Genomic DNA, 17,644 nt, shown 5'->3' on the forward strand with positions numbered 1-17,644 from the left:
AAAATATGTAGCAGCATGTTGCTTTCTAATTCATGTCTGGAATTCTCAGCGTTATTAACTACATGCTGGTAAATTGATTCAGGTTTGTGAAAAATCATTATATTTAATCAGACTTGCACATGAGATGCTTTAATTTCAGAACAGCACCAATCGCTAGGAGATCTGGGGTCTATGCCCAGATCTGTCACAGACATCCCATGGACTTTGGGCAAGCCACTTAGACTGGTATTTTTAAAGGATCATATTGGGAATCAGGCACCCAAATACCATTGAATGCTGATGATGGTTGGGTGCCTAACTCTCCTAGGTGCCTTTGAAAATCTCAGTATTAATCTTTGTACCTGAGTTCCCTATATGTAAAATAGGGATAACAATATTTTGCTCCCTCCCAAGGTTGCTGTGAGGATAAACTCATCAACATCTGTGAGGCATAGGTGCCGACTTGCCCTCTTTTCCACGAGTGCTCGACCTGCCTCCTCCCCGCCTCTTCCCTGCCTCCTCCCCTGAGCCTGCCACGTTCCTGTTCCTTCTCCCTCGCCCCTGAGCATGCGAACAGCTGTTTGGCAGTGGTCGGGCAGGAAACACTGCGAGGTAGGTGGAGGAGTGGGGACGTGGCATGCTCGGGGCGGGGGGGGAGGAGGAGGAGGAGCGGGGGCAGGAGGGGAAGGGAGCTTGGCTGCCGATGGGTGCAGAGCACCCACTAATTTTTCCCCGTGGGTGCTCCAGCCCCGGAGTCGGTGCATGCTGTGAAGTGCTGAGATACGATGATGATATGTGCGCCATCAAAAAGCCTATAAATAAAAATGTATTCCAATCTAAGTATTAACAATGCATTTTAGATGCCCTAGATACTTACAAATTTAAAAACACACATTATCACAGAACACAAAACACTCAATAAGTAGACTTGCCTACTCCATTGTCTGCCTTTTCCTTTAGAATAACTATCACCTACCAACTTATTTCTCATCCCAGTAATAACATCTATCAGTCAGAAATCATCAAGGCCCCAAAAGGAATTTGTATAAAATCAGTTTATTTACTCTGCTTCTAGTGTATACAATGTACCCCTCATGCTCTTGGCAATGTGAAGCATTGACAATGTTTCTGAGTACTGGTAAAGAGACGCTTCACAAGAGATGTGGATTTAAACAGTGATGACTGGGTACCACTGAATGTGGCATATTCAAGAGCCCACCAATAGGAAGGATATTTTGCTAAGCACAACCTACTTACTTATTTGCCTGAGAAACAGTTCTAGGAGAGGGCTAATCAGTCAGTGTGGTGATACATTGGGCCAGAGGGCATAGCTAAGGGAAGGCATGGTTGACATTTGCCCATTAGGCTACCCTGCCCTAATATGAACATAGGGTTGGGAGCATTGTTGAAGCCCTGCAGCCTTTTGCTCGTTCCCTGGCAGCCCAGTTTGGCTCCTCCGTTACTGCTTACTCTGGGCATCTTCTTTCTCCTTCCCTGTTATTGAGCCAGCTACTCTCCCTGCTCTGTCCAAACTCTTCTTCCTTCCTCCCTGACAGCAGGCTTGCACTGTGCATGGTCCAAAGTGGCCCACCAGTCCAAAGAAAAAATTCCCACCTCCCCTGTGTGTGTGGGTAGGGGAGAGAAAGAGAGAGCAGGGCAGAGAGTGTGTGTGTCAGTGAGGCGGGTGGGGTGGGGGAGTACTGGGATAGTGTGCATATATTTCTGTGTGTGGATGCTTGTGCATAACAACATGTGGGCAATATGTTTCCTGAAAATGCCTGGCTGTGTGTGTGTAGTGGTGGTGAAAGTGGTAGAATGAGTGTGCACTTGTGACAGAGTGGAATGGTGAGTGGCAAAGGCATTAGGCATAGAGAGATCTAAAGGTGAGAGAGTGGGAGAGTCAGTGCAGGAGGGAAGGAGAGAGAGAGAGAACTGATAGTAGAAGCCGCAAGGGAAGGGTGAAGGGAAGGAAGGAAGAGAGCAACTGAAAACACATGAAAGAGAGGACAGGCAACATAACACAGGGGACAGGATTGCAAGGTAAGAAAGTAAGTGGAGGGACAACTACAATATTAATTCTATAGGAAAATTAGACTGAAGAAAAACATTGAAAAGGGGGGCAAAGATTTGGCAAATTACAGAAGAAGGAAAGATATAAGGAAACTATCAAAAGAATGGAGGTCTAGTAAATTTATTATTTTGTATTCATTTCTACAAGGCCTAATGTCCAAATGCCCCATAGCTAACCTATTATAGTTATGCCCATAACTGTACACAAGAGTCTAGCAAACTAGAAGCAGTTGGATTTTGTGGTTGGCTCAAAGACTGCTAAATGTCCCCCTGTCCAGATGTGCTCTGTCTTCTCAACTCACAGCTTCCTTTCCAGCCTCTCTACCTTACTCCTCCTAATTTCTACCTCTCCACTACTTTGTTTTTCTACTCTGCAGGAGAGTACTTGGGCCTCCTAGTTCATATACTCCCACTGGTTTTGGTTCCTGAAGTCCACCTCTGATCTGGAGACTGTGGAGGCTGGCTAACGAGAAGGTAAAGAGATAGATCTAGCATGAAAAGAAACTAAAAAATTTTTTTAAAAATAAAAACAACTATTTCTTTTTTCCCCTTTCCTCTGGAGATCTCAGCTCATTCAGCTGAATGCTAGGTTTGTATAGTTATCTCTGTACATCTCTAATGCAAGGCAAAAAAACCCAACACCTCACAGTTATGGATCTCTTGTATCTACAGAGACTTCCATGCTGTTCCTCCTGTAACTGTTAAGATGGAGAATTTATGATGTTGTTAAGATGTCATCAGATATATATCCTTACATGGACTTTGGGATTTTCATGAGGATGACAAATATCTTAGCATTTGAACTTTGTATTTTAAAGTGTCAGCTGGATTTCATCTGCTTCTCTTTCAGACATGCTAATCCAGCAGCTCAGTTAGACACCCTGACAAACGTTGCTTTTCCAGAAATACACAAAAGATTGGTGTAAGGGGATGCATAAAAAACAACACCATTCAAAGGCTTTTTATCCATAATGTTCCTTGAATATGAGACAGTATAGGAATATAGTAAAAATCAGATATTCTTCTAGTGCCTGGCTGGGACTTGGACTACCTGCTTGTTGCAAAGGAATAAATGGGAGTAAGAAAACCTTGCAACTTTACATGGGCTACTTGGAAAACTCTACCTGGCTGCGCAGGGGTAAGTGGGACTTACTTCTTCCTGGAGAGCAGGTGGGCATGTAGTGAGGAGTGAACACAATCATGGCTCTTTCCCCAGTACATGCTGGCCAGCCTGGGAAGGGGAATGTAGTACTTTACAGCTAGTATACTCAAGTGGGGAATTTCCTTTCTGGGAATCCTACTCTGGGGTGTTCTGGAGCTGCACAGGTAGATGCTGTTCCTGGCTGTGGCCCCAGTCCAAAATCTAGCCAATAGTAACTGGTGTATTAGAAACTAACTATCTCATAATAGCCAGCTGCTGTTGGCATATTTTTAATAAAGCCCCAACTTTCCCATCCCCTCCCATTGCCCTTTGGCTTTGAGCTGTTTGCTCAATGACTGATTTTTCTTTAGTTATTTAGGTTTTAAATTTCTGCTCCTGTAATGAGTAATCCCTGCACAACCCTCCTCTTCATCCCTCCAGCTGTTTATTTTTGAATGTGTCAAATATTTCTTCTGCACATTTTTCTGAGACAGGCCAGGCTTTAAAACTGGAAAGGCAGACAGAGAGCTGTGAGCCAGCCTGACCATTGCACAAGCCATGTATTCTATATTTCAATGTTCATCAGGGCTATAGAGAAGGAATTGTTCCCAAGGTCCATGTGCTTTCATGAACATGAATAATAAATTGTTTAACCTTTTAGATGGGCCTTATATGCTGCCCTTGCTACCTGCAAGCCCCAAAGGCAGATCAGACAGCTTGCTTTGCTGCTCTAAGTCTGCTGGGCTTGCAATGGCTGGGACCTGAGGCCTTTGAAAATTCATTCTTATTCTCTTGCTTGGTACGCCCAAGTCTCTCTGGACCCTCCTCTTGGCTGATGTCTCAGTTACCTTCTGGTTCATTCCTAGCACTCAGGGCAGGGAACAGAGGGTGAGGCTGAGGACTATATGAATTGTGTAAGGGGGACTACTGGGCTACAGAACTGTGTAGATGAGCTGAATGCTTCTGGAACGAGAATGGCAAACCACAGCCAGTGGGAGCTGTGATCGGCCGAACCTGTGGACGCTGCAGGTAAACAAACTGTCCTGGCCCACCAGCGGATTTCCCTGACGGGCCGCGTGCCAAAGGGTGCCGATCCCTGCTTTACAACAATGCATTACAGCAATAATACATTCAATAACCAGCAGGAAAAAATGTGATCTAATAATTTCTAGTTTTACAAAATCAGGAAGCAAGTGTTAAAGACAGGAGAATGGCCATTATACAGGATAATGCTCAGGCTGCAAAGCCTGCTGCTAAATTTCTCCTACTCAGTAAAGTTTGTATCAACACTTTTAACAAGAGAGCAGTATGGTACTTTTTTTTTTTTTGTTTACTTCAGAATAATTCCTCAACATAGACAGGTGGTATTTAAGGAAGCTAACGAGAAGAACGACTTGGCCCAGAATGGCAGAATCATAGAATCATAGAATATCAGGGTTGGAAGGGACCCCAGAAGGTCATCTAGTCCAACCCCCTGCTCGAAGCAGGACCAATTCCCAGTTAAATCATCCCAGCCAGGGCTTTGTCAAGCCTGACCTTAAAAACCTCTAAGGAAGGAGATTCTACCACCTCCCTAGGTAACGCATTCCAGTGTTTCACCACCCTCTTAGTGAAAATTTTTTTCCTAATATCCAATCTAAACCTCCCCCACTGCAACTTGAGACCATTACTCCTCGTTCTGTCATCTGCTACCATTGAGAACAGTCTAGAGCCATCCTCTTTGGAACCCCCTTTCAGGTAGTTGAAAGCAGCTATCAAATCCCCCCTCATTCTTCTCTTCTGCAGGCTAAACAATCCCAGCTCCCTCAGCCACTCCTCATAAGTCATGTGTTCCAGACCCCTAATCATTTTTGTTGCCCTTCGCTGGACTCTCTCCAAATTATCCACATCCTTCTTGAAGTGTGGGGCCCAAAACTGGACACAGTACTCCAGATGAGGCCTCACCAATGTCGAATAGAGGGGAACGATCACGTCCCTCGATCTGCTCGCTATGCCCCTACTTATACATCCCAAAATGCCATTGGCCTTCTTGGCAACAAGGGCACACTGCTGACTCATATCCAGCTTCTCATCCACTGTCACCCCTAGGTCCTTTTCCGCAGAACTGCTGCCTAGCCATTCGGTCCCTAGTCTGTAGCTGTGCATTGGGTTCTTCCGTCCTAAGTGCAGGACCCTGCACTTATCCTTATTGAACCTCATCAGATTTCTTTTGGCCCAATCCTCCAATTTGTCTAGGTCCTTCTGTATCCTATCCCTCCCCTCCAGTGTATCTACCACTCCTCCCAGTTTAGTTTAGTAGAGTCAGAAGACACTTCACAGCTGGCCTGTCTCAAAGGGACAGAGAGTGAGACAGACATTTTCAATTACTGCCCAATGTTGAGACTCAAGTAATACCTTCTCACCAGCCACATGCCCTGAGCAATAATCATGTATACCCTTCATCTGTTCCAGTGGGTGCTTTAGCATGGAGAAGGCTAAGCTTTATCTTGTAAATACATCTTGTTTCAGTTGCTGGCGTTGGCACATTTTTTTGTTGTTGTTTCTGCTGAAACTCAGCTAATATGACAGGCTTTGATAAGAGTTCCTCAGTTTATTCTTGGTTTTTTTCTTCTTGATAATACCTATCGCATTTTGCACTTCTCTATAAAAATGAAGGCTGCTTGGTGATAGTAAGTGTAAGGTGTAAGAGAAACATGACAGAAACAGAAAATTTATATTGTGAATGCATTTGATAATGTTGGTTCAAATGTCCTGCACAAATAAGTCCCCCTTTTGATTTCTTTTGGTATCCATTCAGAATCAAAACCACTGTGAATGCTTTTGAAAAATCTGGCCTCAGGTCAGTGCTTAATTTGTAATGAAAGAGGTGCTGGGGCTCAAGCAAATTTTTTACATTCATAACTGATGCAGCAAGCCCGAAGGTGCAAGGGCTATGAACTGCCAAACCTAGAGGTTCCTGGGCTCAGCCATGGCAAACTCTGGCGCAAATTAAACACTGCCTCAGATAAATTATTAACATCATGGATTTAACCAAAACTTTTAAACTTGTAAAGAAAGTGCAAGAGATGTAATGCCTTGAGTTCCTCCAGAACAGGTTCAGTGGGGCCGAAAGAAATTGATGCCTCATTTTAAAGCAATATCATTGAACTCACAGCTTTATGCCTTATAATTTGGTACTTTTCTAAACTCAATTTTGTTGTTGTTCCCCACCTGGTCTGTTCTAGGAGAGAGGTTCTCAAACTTCATTGCACCGCGACCCCCTTCTGACAACAAAAATTATTACTTGACCCCAGGAGGGGGGACCGAAGCCTGGGCCCAGCTGCCCTGGGTGGCAGGGCCAAAGCCCGAGCCGCACTGTTCTGGGACTGGGGCGGGGGGGGGGGGGGGCAAAGCCAAAGCCCCAAGGGCTTAAGCCCCAGACAGGCAGTCTGTAACCTGAGCCCTGCCACCAGGGCTGAAGCCCTTGGGCTTTGGCTTTAGTCCCAGGTGGTGGGGCTCAGGCTTAGCCTTTGGCTCTGGCCCTGGCCCCAGGCGTCAACAAGTCTGAGCCAGCCTTAATGCCCCCTTTAGAATTGGGTTGCGACCCATGTTGGGGTCCCGACCCAGTTTGGGAACTGCTGTTCTAGGAGTATTAATGGTTTTTGTTGTCTGTACTAACTGGCTGAGGACCCCTGGCATAAGGTGCTATTAGCAACTTGCATCACCACAACCCTTCATTCGTTCTTACAACATCCCTGTGTTTAGTCAGTGAATATTACTGTTCTTACTCCATAGATGGGGAAATTAAGGCAGAGAAATGAAGGGATTTACCCAAGACCACACAATGAATCAGCACAGGACTCTCTGATTCCCAAGACTGTACTTGTTCCTCCAAACCTTGCTGCTTCCCATGCCTCAGTACAACATGTCCATAGAAACTGACATGTAGGGTGAAATTTACCCCAGTAGAGAGCCTGCAAGTGGCCTTATGCACTACCTAAGGTCAAAAAGTAATCCTGCTGCCAGTTATCATAAGAAATGCTTTTCTCAAAAAAATAACGGTGGTAGGTTGTGTAATAAGTGGTTTATGTCTGGAAGGCTCTTAATACTGCAAATCTTTTGTCTTTGCACAAATAATACATTTCATGACATTTTTCAGGTCTGTAGTGAGGGTCAACAAAAATGTGCTAGGTTAAGCTTTGATGCCCTGCCTACCTTCGGGACTTTACCCCTCAACACAACAGAGAATGTGAAGTCTATGTGTTTTGACAGATAAACCAGAAACTAGTATGAAAATAGCTCTGCCTATCATATGAGACAGCTATTCATGACATACTACTTTACTGATGAAGACAAAGAATGACCTGAGGCCCAACCCTGTAAATGCTTACTGCTGGGCATATGCTTACTGCCATGGCTTTGATGAGATTATTTACAGTAGTAAACACGATGCCCTGTAATAAGTGTTTGCCACATCTTGCTCCTGGTCTTTCTCTGTCTATGTCAGTAAAGTTGCATTTTTGCAGGAGCAGGTGGAATAGTTGCAGAAAATTGCACAACTAGCAAGCCAAACGGAAGAATACTTGGGGAATCCAGACATCATCATCTTATGTGGTGTTGGTTATTGGAGATTTCCCACCATGGGAGCCCACTCTATATGATCCTCTGCTAATCTCTTTGTGGATGAATAGTCACCAGGATACCAAATTGTCCATCCAAGATCTTTTTCTGCCCTGTGTTCTTATGCCATCTACTTTCCCTTCCAGTGCCCATAAACAGCATCGTCCACTGAACATCTTAAAATAAGCTCTGCAAATCAACTCTTTCTTTGTGTAATATCTCTGACTAGTGTTTGCTAAGTTCCAATCATCTCCAATACTTTTTCATTGGTTATGTGGGTGCCATGATTTTTTTTCAGAATTCTTCTATAACACTATAATTTAAAGGATTGTAGTTTCTTTATTATAATTTGTTTGAATATCCGTGTTTGACAACCATAATTTAACAGAGACCAAATGTAAGCTTTTAAGAATTGGAATTTAGTCTTCAGAGTTATGTCCCGTCTCATCAGATGGTTGTTCTTCAAGAATGCCTCTTTTGCTCTTAATATTCTGGTGCTGACTTTAGTATCCAATCTTTCATCTTCCATAATGATGCTTCCTAAGTAGCAATAATTTCTCACTTCCTGTATGACTGTGTCATTTGCTATAATCTTACATGTTTTCCAAGGATCCTTGCACATTAGCATCGTTTTTGTCTTGTCCACATTCAACTTTAGACCATGTTCTTTGCCATATTCATATATAATCTCCACTAAGTGAATCAGATCTCCTGAATCAGCCAATAACACTGTGATCCAGACTTAACTTTGAATAAAACACTAAATCTAGCTGTGAACTGAGAGAGAGGGTCAGGAATTGAGAGCTAGCAAACAGGAATCATGTGGGCAACATAAAATATCTGCAATGTAGGGGTGTCTGGCAACATGCAGAACATAAAGAGCTTGATCCGGCAAGGTGCTGAGCACCCTCAAGTCCTACTGCCTTCAATGGGAGAGTGAGGGCTCAGCACCTTGAAGAATCAATGGTCTGGAGGATGGCATGGATTGCACCCTCAGCAAGTTTGCAGATGACACTAAACTGGGAGAAGAGGTAGATACGCTGGAGGGTAGGGATAGGATACAGAGGGACCTAGACAAATTAGAGGATTGGGCCAAAAGAAATCTGATGAGGTTCAACAAAGACAAGTGCAGAGTCCTGCACTTAGGACGGAAGAATCACATGCACCGCTACAGACTAGGGACCAAATGGCTAGGCAGCAGTTCTGCAGAAAAGGACCTGGGGTTACAGTGGACGAGAAGCTGGATATGAGTCAACAGTGCGCCCTTGTTGCTAAGAAGGCCAATGGCATTTTGGGATGTATAAGTATGGGCATTGCCGGCAGATAGAGGGACGTGATCGTTCCCCTCTATTCGACATTGGTGAGGCCTCATCTGGAGTACTGTGTCCACTTTTGGGCCCCACACTACAAGAAGGATGTGGAAAAATTGGAAAATGTCCAGCGGAGGGAAACAAAAATGATTAAGGGACTGGAACACATGACTTATGAGGAGAGGCTGAGGGAACTGGGATTGTTTAGTCTGCAGAAGAGAAGAATAAGGGGGGATTTGATCGCTGCTTTCAATGACCTGAAAGGGGGTTCCAAAGAGGATGGATCTAGACTGTTCTCAGTGGTAGCAGATGACAGAATGAGGAGTAATGGTTTCAAGTTGCAATGGGGGAGGTTTAGGTTGGATATTAGGAAAAACTTTTTCACTAAGAGGGTGGTGAAACACTGGAATGCGTTACCTAGGGAGGTGTTGGAATCTCCTTCCTTGGAGGTTTTTAAGGTCAGGCTTGAGAAAGCCCTGGCTGGGATGATTTAGTTGGGGATTGGTCCTGCTTTGAGCAGGGGGTTGGACTAGATGACCTCCTGAGGTCCCTTCCAATCCTGATATTCTATGATTAAGCCTCTGGAAGAGTCAGTCTTCACTGGGGTACATTAAAGCTATCCAGGACTTTCCTCTTTATTATAACTAGAATTTCACTGTAACCAAATAATCCTGGGTACTTTTTTAAAGTATGTTTTAACAGTACTAAAATGTTATGTCTGTCTGATCATGTGATCTGACTGGTCTACCCAGAATTCACTCACACATGTGTTTTGTAATGCTGTCATTTGCATTACCTCAGTGAATCTTATGAGAGAGAGAATAACACATCTCTGAAATCCTGTTTTAAGCCCATATGGTAACACCAGGTCTGTAATGTATATCTCTGAAACTTGACATTATTAATATATTCAAGGATTTCAAACAGCCTGAACTCTTTTTCTGGGCCCACTGGTATAACATCTTTCTACAAAAATTATGGATCTTCCATTCCCTATGATCATTATTTTTATTGATTTACACAAAACACGACGGGAACCTACGCAAAGCCCTATGGACCCCAATGCAAGTGACAAGAACATAAATTATTAAATATCATCTTATCTCACAACAGCCAAGAAAACTCAACCCCCTTCAGAATTCCCACTGAATACACAACTCCAGTCCCCTACGTCATCCAACTTTGTGTTCTTCTTCATATGGCTGATGGAAATGTAGAGCAACAATTATAATTTTACATTTGGATGGTTAAGCCAGATAATTGAATCTGGAGTAGCAGGTGTATTGCTTTGATGCCTCCTTTGTATTTGTGAACTGGGCATTGAGTTGTTATATGTTCCATGGTCTGTTCTGGGTGACCACAGTCACACACTGGAGAGTCTTTAATTTTCCATTTGTGCAGCACGTATCTGCACTGGCCATGGTTTGTGTGGTTGTGGCTTGGGGTTGCCCAGGAGCTTCATGGAAAATCGAAGCCAGGGATCTTCTGCATTGGGTTTTTCGCAAGGTGTTTATTTGTGACTTTTTGTGAACTCCATTCAGTTTTCCAAGCTTCATCAGGGTTGAAGTTGCATTGTTGAAGGTTAAATGCATGGGTCCAAAAGGGCTTATTCAACTTCGAGTGGTGGTGAGGGGACATAGTTGAGGCCCTGGTGGGTGGGAAGATGTTCATTTTCCACAATCCTCTGGAATTTCTGAAGGGTTGTGGCATCACTGTGAATGGATGGGGGAACGATGTGCGACAGAACTGGCAGCCAAGGTGTTGGGGTCAACTTGAGGGTTCCAGTGATACACCACACTGAAGTGTTCAGCTGGACATCAACAAGTCGAGTATGGCTACTTCTGGTCCCTACCAGTGCACAGTACACTGATGCTGATGCTCCCCAGCCTATGCTTGCCAGTTTCTGGACCAGGTGGACCCTTGTCTTCGTCTTGGGAGCTACCTTCTTCAGGTGGTCGTGGAAGGTTAGTGTGTGATTCAGCTTCACTCTGAGATAGGTCGGAGTGGGATCATGTTGCACAGTGTTACTGCAGTTCATATTCAGGGTGTGCTTAGTATTCCTATTATCAAGATAGAATGCAGTGACTGTTTGTTTTGTGAGGATTTGGCTTGAGCCTCCATTTCTGGAAAGATTCCTCCGTGGTGTTTAGGTCCCTGTTCAAAGTGGAATCGATGTCGCTGAAGATGGCTGATGGATTGCCAGGGCAAGATCATCTACATATGCAAATTTGCGTGACTTCATTGGAGGCATGCTGCTCATGTAAACATTGAAAAGTGTTGCTGTGAGTACTGAGCCTTGTGGCAGTCCATTGTTGAGGAACTGGGGCAAACTGACTTTGTTGCCCAAGTGGACACATAGCTGCCTATTGCTCAGCATCGTCCACAGCAGGCGTAGCGTTTTGCAGTAGGGGATGATCCTTGCGAGCTTCAGCATCAGGCCTTTAATCCTGATGCTCTTGAAATTTGTGTTTTGAAGTTGGTGTTTTTGAAATCCCAGTAAACAGGTGGAATCCTAAAAATACAACTCTGAGTCATGGAATAACCTCTGAGAGTGGCAAGGCAGGGGAAACCTTATGAGCTTTAACTTACATTGTTCTTAGCTGGAATAACATGTGTTCCCCAGCATCTGCACATGTGTGGTCACTGTGGAATTGTGTTGCTACACGTGGCTTTTTTACATATCTGTCAGCTAAATCAGAGATCCATATGAAAAACAGCACCCAAGCACATCTGGGTAGATTTGTGGCACTATTATGTCATTGTAAAGCAATGAATGAATTGTGTGAAGACAAAAATGTCGTCTTTAGCAGATGTAACCTTGCTATAGTATTGTTTATTAGGTAAAAGCAAATTGTTCTAATTTCCTCTAGATCAGCACTTTGAAATTTCCAAAGTAAAAGAAGCATTTCTAAGGATGAATAGATGACAATTAATGTGGCATCATACTTTAAAACTTGAAACCTCATATTTGCTCCTCGTTTTATTTTGCAGTGCTGTTTATGATTGAATACACAATAATGAAAGTTGTTTACAGTGTTGGTCCCAGGATATTAGCAAGACAAGGTAGATGAGGTAACATCTTTTATTGGACCAACTATTGTTGGTGAGAGGGACAAGCTTTCAAGCTTATACAAAGCTGAAGCTATTGCATCACCCACTTTGTCTCTGTAATAATGAAAGTTCTTTATTCAAAAATGGGGTTGCAGGATTTATCAGACACCATGTCACACACACAATCTTTTTGAGTGTGCATACCAGGGTTGTGTCATGTCTTAGACTACTAGTGTTCTGACAGAGCCTAAGTAACCTATCACAACCAAATTCATGAGACAGATTCTCAGCTTGAAGTCAATGAAGCTATGACAATTGACACCAACTGAAAAACTGCCCCATGAGCATATGAAACCTACTGAAGTAAAAATCCTGTAACCTCTATATTGCATAAAGTTGTAGTGCATAACAATTATATACAGTGTTTTGTGAGGCTATATAACTCAGTGTTTGGAAGTAGTCTAATTATTACACTGCTGTTGTGGCAAAAGATCCTGCAATTCTTTTACAGATGTAGATACAAAACATTGTGATGACTCCAATATTATGCTACTTAGACTGCCTTCCCATTACTTATTATTACTTCTATATATGAGATGAGGCCTTTTTACTAAATGGAGATGATCCATTGTGAAATACTTTCAATTTATACATGAAGAAAAGGAAGACTTGTGGCACCTTAGAGACTAACCAATTTATTTGAGCATAAGCTTTCGTGAGCTACAGCTCACTTCATCGGATGAAGTGATGCATCCGATGAAGTGAGCTGTAGCTCACGAAAGCTCATGCTCAAATAAATTAGTTAGTCTCTAAGGTGCCACAAGTACTCCTTTTCTTTTTGCGAATACAGACTAACACGGCTGTTACTCTGAAATTTATACATGGAGACTCTGCTCTTTTAGCACAATCATAAGTATGTTTCAGATAATCATATTTCCTCTTAGGAAGATAAGCAGGCTTCCAGGTAACAGAATTACTAAGGAGCCTGCTGTGTGCTTTTAAGGTCAGACAACAAAGTATCTTGTATTTGCAAAATCTTAACTCAAAGGATAGGCTCCTGTATTAGCTATACACTGACTGTGTGTTTTTGAAGCATGGAGTTCCAAATCAGACTGTCAGCCAGCTCTTGACAGTGAAATCTATGTGTGTGGAAAGGGATAATCTGGGAGACTTTTGGCTACCTTCAAGCACAGATCTGCTGACACTTTTAGCTTAAACCCTTCACTTTTTAAAGGGTATAATATGACCCTTCTTTTACTTCCAGAACTTCATTTACTTCCACACTATACATGTGACAGGTTATGTCACTGCTGAGCTACTGTTTTAGCAGGTAAACTGGGTGATGAAAAGTAATTGAGTATTGATCATGAATTAGATCCTGTAGTATCCTGTTCTCCCTTGACAGCTGCACATGTACAGTTCTATTATTAACAACAGGTATATGCCAACGCACCAATGCACCTTTGTTAGTTGTAACTACCGGGTTGTTAGAATTGCCCTCTTGGTGACAGAAAAAGCTGCAATCAGCCCAATGTACACGGTACATCCAGAGTGAAAAACAATGGGAATAACTTGCACACATTGAAGGAAGAATAAACCTTTACATTACAAAACCAAACAAAACAAAGGTCTCTAAGCAAGTATCACCCACATATAGTTTAAACAAAACATCTATCCACACAGAGTGATTACATTTACTTTCATAAAAATATGTGCAGACAGGCACCCATATGATCTATCTCATTTCTCTTTCTCTCTCTCATCACTGTGATACCTGGACTCCTCGCACTGTGTTAAATGAATTACTCTCACTCTTTCATCTTTCTGCAACATTATTTTGCTGATTGGTGGTGGTATGTGGTTTTGATGGGATTCTGTGTGAAGGTGAGGTACAGAGGTTGAATAGAAAGCTGTGAGAATACCTGATTTCTCAATTTATGGACAATACTGAAAAATTGAAAAAAAATCATTTTGGGTCAAATGGAATATTTTACTCAATCAGAAACAAACCATTTAGTTTCATATTTGAACTGTTTTTAGAAACTCCTGGTGGAATTGTTTATTTTAAAAAGTAAAACTGAAGTAAAATTTGAAACAAAAAGTCATTTCAAATTGACAAGTTGAAATGTTGAATTTTGATAATGTCAAAACAAAATAGTTTGATTTTTTCTGAATTTTTCTTGAGGGGAAAGTGATTCATAACATGAATACGCAAAATGATTTGATTGACCCAAATCTCTATTTTACAGCTAAAAAAAAAAAGTTTTGTCTAAAATTTGTGCGCAGCTCTAACTGAAAGATCTTTTCCTTTGGAAGCCAGTTCCACAGGTTTGGGCCAGTTGCTAAGAAGGGATAAATGTTTCTAAATATCATCTGCTGTTTTTCTCTAGCTGGTGGCTATAGTAGCAATACAGTGTGTGGAGGAGGATAAAGGTGAGAAACCAGAGTGAAATGTGGCAAGCAGGGCTCTGGGAAGGGATGTTAAGTGAGAGCATAGAAAGGGGCGAGGAGACTGGGCATGGATCTGGATGGAGGGGGCTGAGATTATAGTTAAATAAAGAAGAAATATATGGTATGATTGAACTGGCTGTATCCCTTAACTTTTCATTTCCAACCTTCACATTGTGGAGGTAGAAGATTTATTCTCCTGTCCATTCGCAGTTGCTGGCTGTTAGGTAGACTCCACTGATATACACTTTGAACATTAACTAGTTCCTAATGATATTTTTTGTTTACTTATGTATGATTTCTTGCAAATGATTGTTTGAAAACAGTGTGGTAGGAATCATTTTGTCTTATTCATACTCAATGCAGAGATCATTATGGATTGTTGCTAGCACCTTCCTAACACCTTTAGTTACAAGCAAACAAACAAACAAAATCCCCTAACCTGCCACTGTTGAGAAGTTGCAAAGCATATCAGATATCAAAATGAGCCTGGTGAGCAATGTGATGGCCAGTTCAGTTTGCATTTCTTCTATTTTCTTACTACAGCTGGTGGAGCTGTTGGTTAACTCCTGTTCTCAATGTTGTTATCCCCTAAATGACGACTTATTTGCAGATAGTCATTCTACCTCACTTGGCTGACAGCTATTGGGGGCATCACCATAGTGAAGCCATATCCGAACCACTAGAGGTTATTAGAAGTACATAATGTAACCCAGAACTAAGAAGCAAACCCTGATGTTGTGTTGTGAGTGGTGCCTGCTATTTTCCTAAAGGATTTTGTGTGTGGTGTGGAAAGGAGGAAAACCGGCCTACATATTGAAACACTTTTGGTGTCATGAGAAATCATGTTGCTTAGTATCTCTCTTCTCCCAAGTGATGCATTGCCTTAGATTTGCAGTGTAATTTTTGTTTGTTTGTTTCAGATTATATCTATGATCAGCCCAGAGATTATGCACCTATCAGCCTCAGTAACTTTTTTAGGCTGATCACACACCCTGGTATCCCTGCCAGGCTCTCTCTGGCACCTCTTCCCCTGTATCTAGTTGTGGGCCACCTTTTCATCCTCTGTTTAGATCCTTTCAGCACAGCAGCAGACATGCTTCAGGTAGAAATTACCCCACTCAGATTCCACTGCATTCCATTATAGAGTAAGATTTCAATACTACACAGCCCATTGCACTAGGTTTTGAATAGAGGAGGTAGGGGCCGAACATTCAGGGCCAGCATTGACTCACTTGCTGGGGCAGCTGCAGGAGGGAGAAGGAAGGAAGAGGTTCATGCAGCACTAGCAGTTGTCCAGCAAGTTGTTAAAATAGAGGTGGGGGGACGGGAAGCTTGGGTGGGTAGCTATGGGGGTGGGGGGAAGGGTATGGCTAGCTTGGTGAGTGCTTAGGAAGTGGGAAGGGGCTTTGGTTTGCAGGCTAGGTTTTGAAAGAGTGGGTAAGTGTGGGTGCCTGTTGGCTGGAGGAGGAGGGAAGGTGGTGTGACTGGTAGGAAGAGGAGGATGTGTGGCTGGGTGGGTGCTGTAGGAGGGGGATGGAGGTCTATCTAGTTAGGCTAGTTGGGTGCTGGAAAAGGAGATGTTAGAGAGGTGGCTGGGTGCTAGGAGATAAGAAACTGGCAGCTTGGAAAAGAAGAGGAGTACACTGTTTGACTGTGAGTGACTGGAGAAGGAGAGAAGAGGAGTATGGCTGGCAGGGTGGGTAAGCAATGTGGGAGAGGGAGGATCGGCTGCCTAGTTGGATGATGGAGGAGCTGCAGGAGTGAGAGCTCGTAGCCCAGAGTGGAGGGGATAAATGAAATAGCTGCATTTGGCTTTGAACAGGGGTGAGGAGTGGGGGCACACCAGTACTTTTATTATCCTGTTTGAATACTGATGAAAGTTTGTTTTTTTGAAAGAAAAACAAGTTACTTTGGAGAGTAGACGCACAGAAGAGCCTAGTTTACTTATGCAGAAACTGGGTTTTACAAACATCTGTAAGATGAAGTTATGATGTACTATATATAGTCTCTTACACAAATATGAGCTGGTTTCTTGCTGCTAACTGAAACAGTACAAGGTTTAAAAGCAATGCTAATATTTCCATTCCAGCTGTGCTGAAATTTCACAAACTCCATGTGGTTCTATCATATTAGGATCTGAACAGAAAGGGACTGCATATAGTCTTCCTCTGGAAGGCTCAGCATTGACACAAATTTATATTCCAGTGAATGAGTATCTCACATGGCTAGTAATTCAGAAGCACAAAATCAGCCCAAAGTTGTGGTGACCACAGCATCATGATAAATCTCTAGTGAGAAACGGAAAAAGTTTAGTTTCAGCCCTAGGACTGTGTGCAGTGTTAGTAGAACCAGGTACATAAAAGGTAAATTAACATGTGCTCAGAATGATAAAGATTCTCATGAATTCTTTCCTAGTGATACTGTGAGGCCATTATACCATTGCAGTGTGCATGACCATCTTCCAAAAGGCACAGGGGCTAAATCCTTTTGAGGGAGGGGATTTGCTTTGGTCTTCTCGGACATTCTGAACAAAGGGTAAAAGAGCTGTTCCTCTGCAAAGCGGTATTATTGTATCATTAATACTTTCATCACTGGTCTGGAAATTAGAAATGGATGAACTTGCAAAGGTCTGGAGAGTGTAGAGAGGGGATGGCACAGGAACCGTACTGGGGTGAGCTTCCTGTACCAGTTATCATGGCTTTAAGGCCATAATCCACTGCTGTATGGTGTAGAACCACCACACTGGAACATCTGGGCCTTATAGTTTTTATCTTTTAGACATCTGCAAAACTGTGTCAGAAATATCACCAGAGTAGACTTACTTGTCAGGTTTCCCTGTGCTCTTTGTTCTGGACAAAGCCAGTATTTCTTCTAGAATTCCATTAGTTTTCAGTTGCTTCTGGCTCTGAGCTGGAAGTGCAGGAATATATAGGACAATGAAAAATATATATGTTTTTTAAAGTTAACGGATGTTTTTCAAATCTCACAGAAAGGTTCAGTTGAGTTTTAGGGAGAAAATTAGGGTCATTTATTTTACCCAAAC

At 42.7% G+C, this 17,644-nt stretch overlaps 1 long non-coding RNA gene across 1 annotated transcript in view; it reads left to right on the top strand.

Moving 5' to 3' along the window:
* The first annotated feature begins 408 nt into the window (after positions 1-408).
* Positions 409-17,644, top strand: part of LOC125634456 (uncharacterized) — a 37,870-nt gene continuing 20,634 nt past the window's right edge. Inside the window, exons 1-2 of the long non-coding RNA XR_007355930.2 lie at positions 409-591; positions 2,427-2,523. This is a non-coding gene — a long non-coding RNA (uncharacterized LOC125634456). The remainder of the gene's footprint in view (positions 592-2,426; positions 2,524-17,644) is intronic.

The sequence above is a fragment of the Caretta caretta genome, chromosome 3 (assembly GCF_965140235.1).
Source record: "Caretta caretta isolate rCarCar2 chromosome 3, rCarCar1.hap1, whole genome shotgun sequence".
Lineage (NCBI taxonomy): Eukaryota > Metazoa > Chordata > Testudines > Cheloniidae > Caretta > Caretta caretta.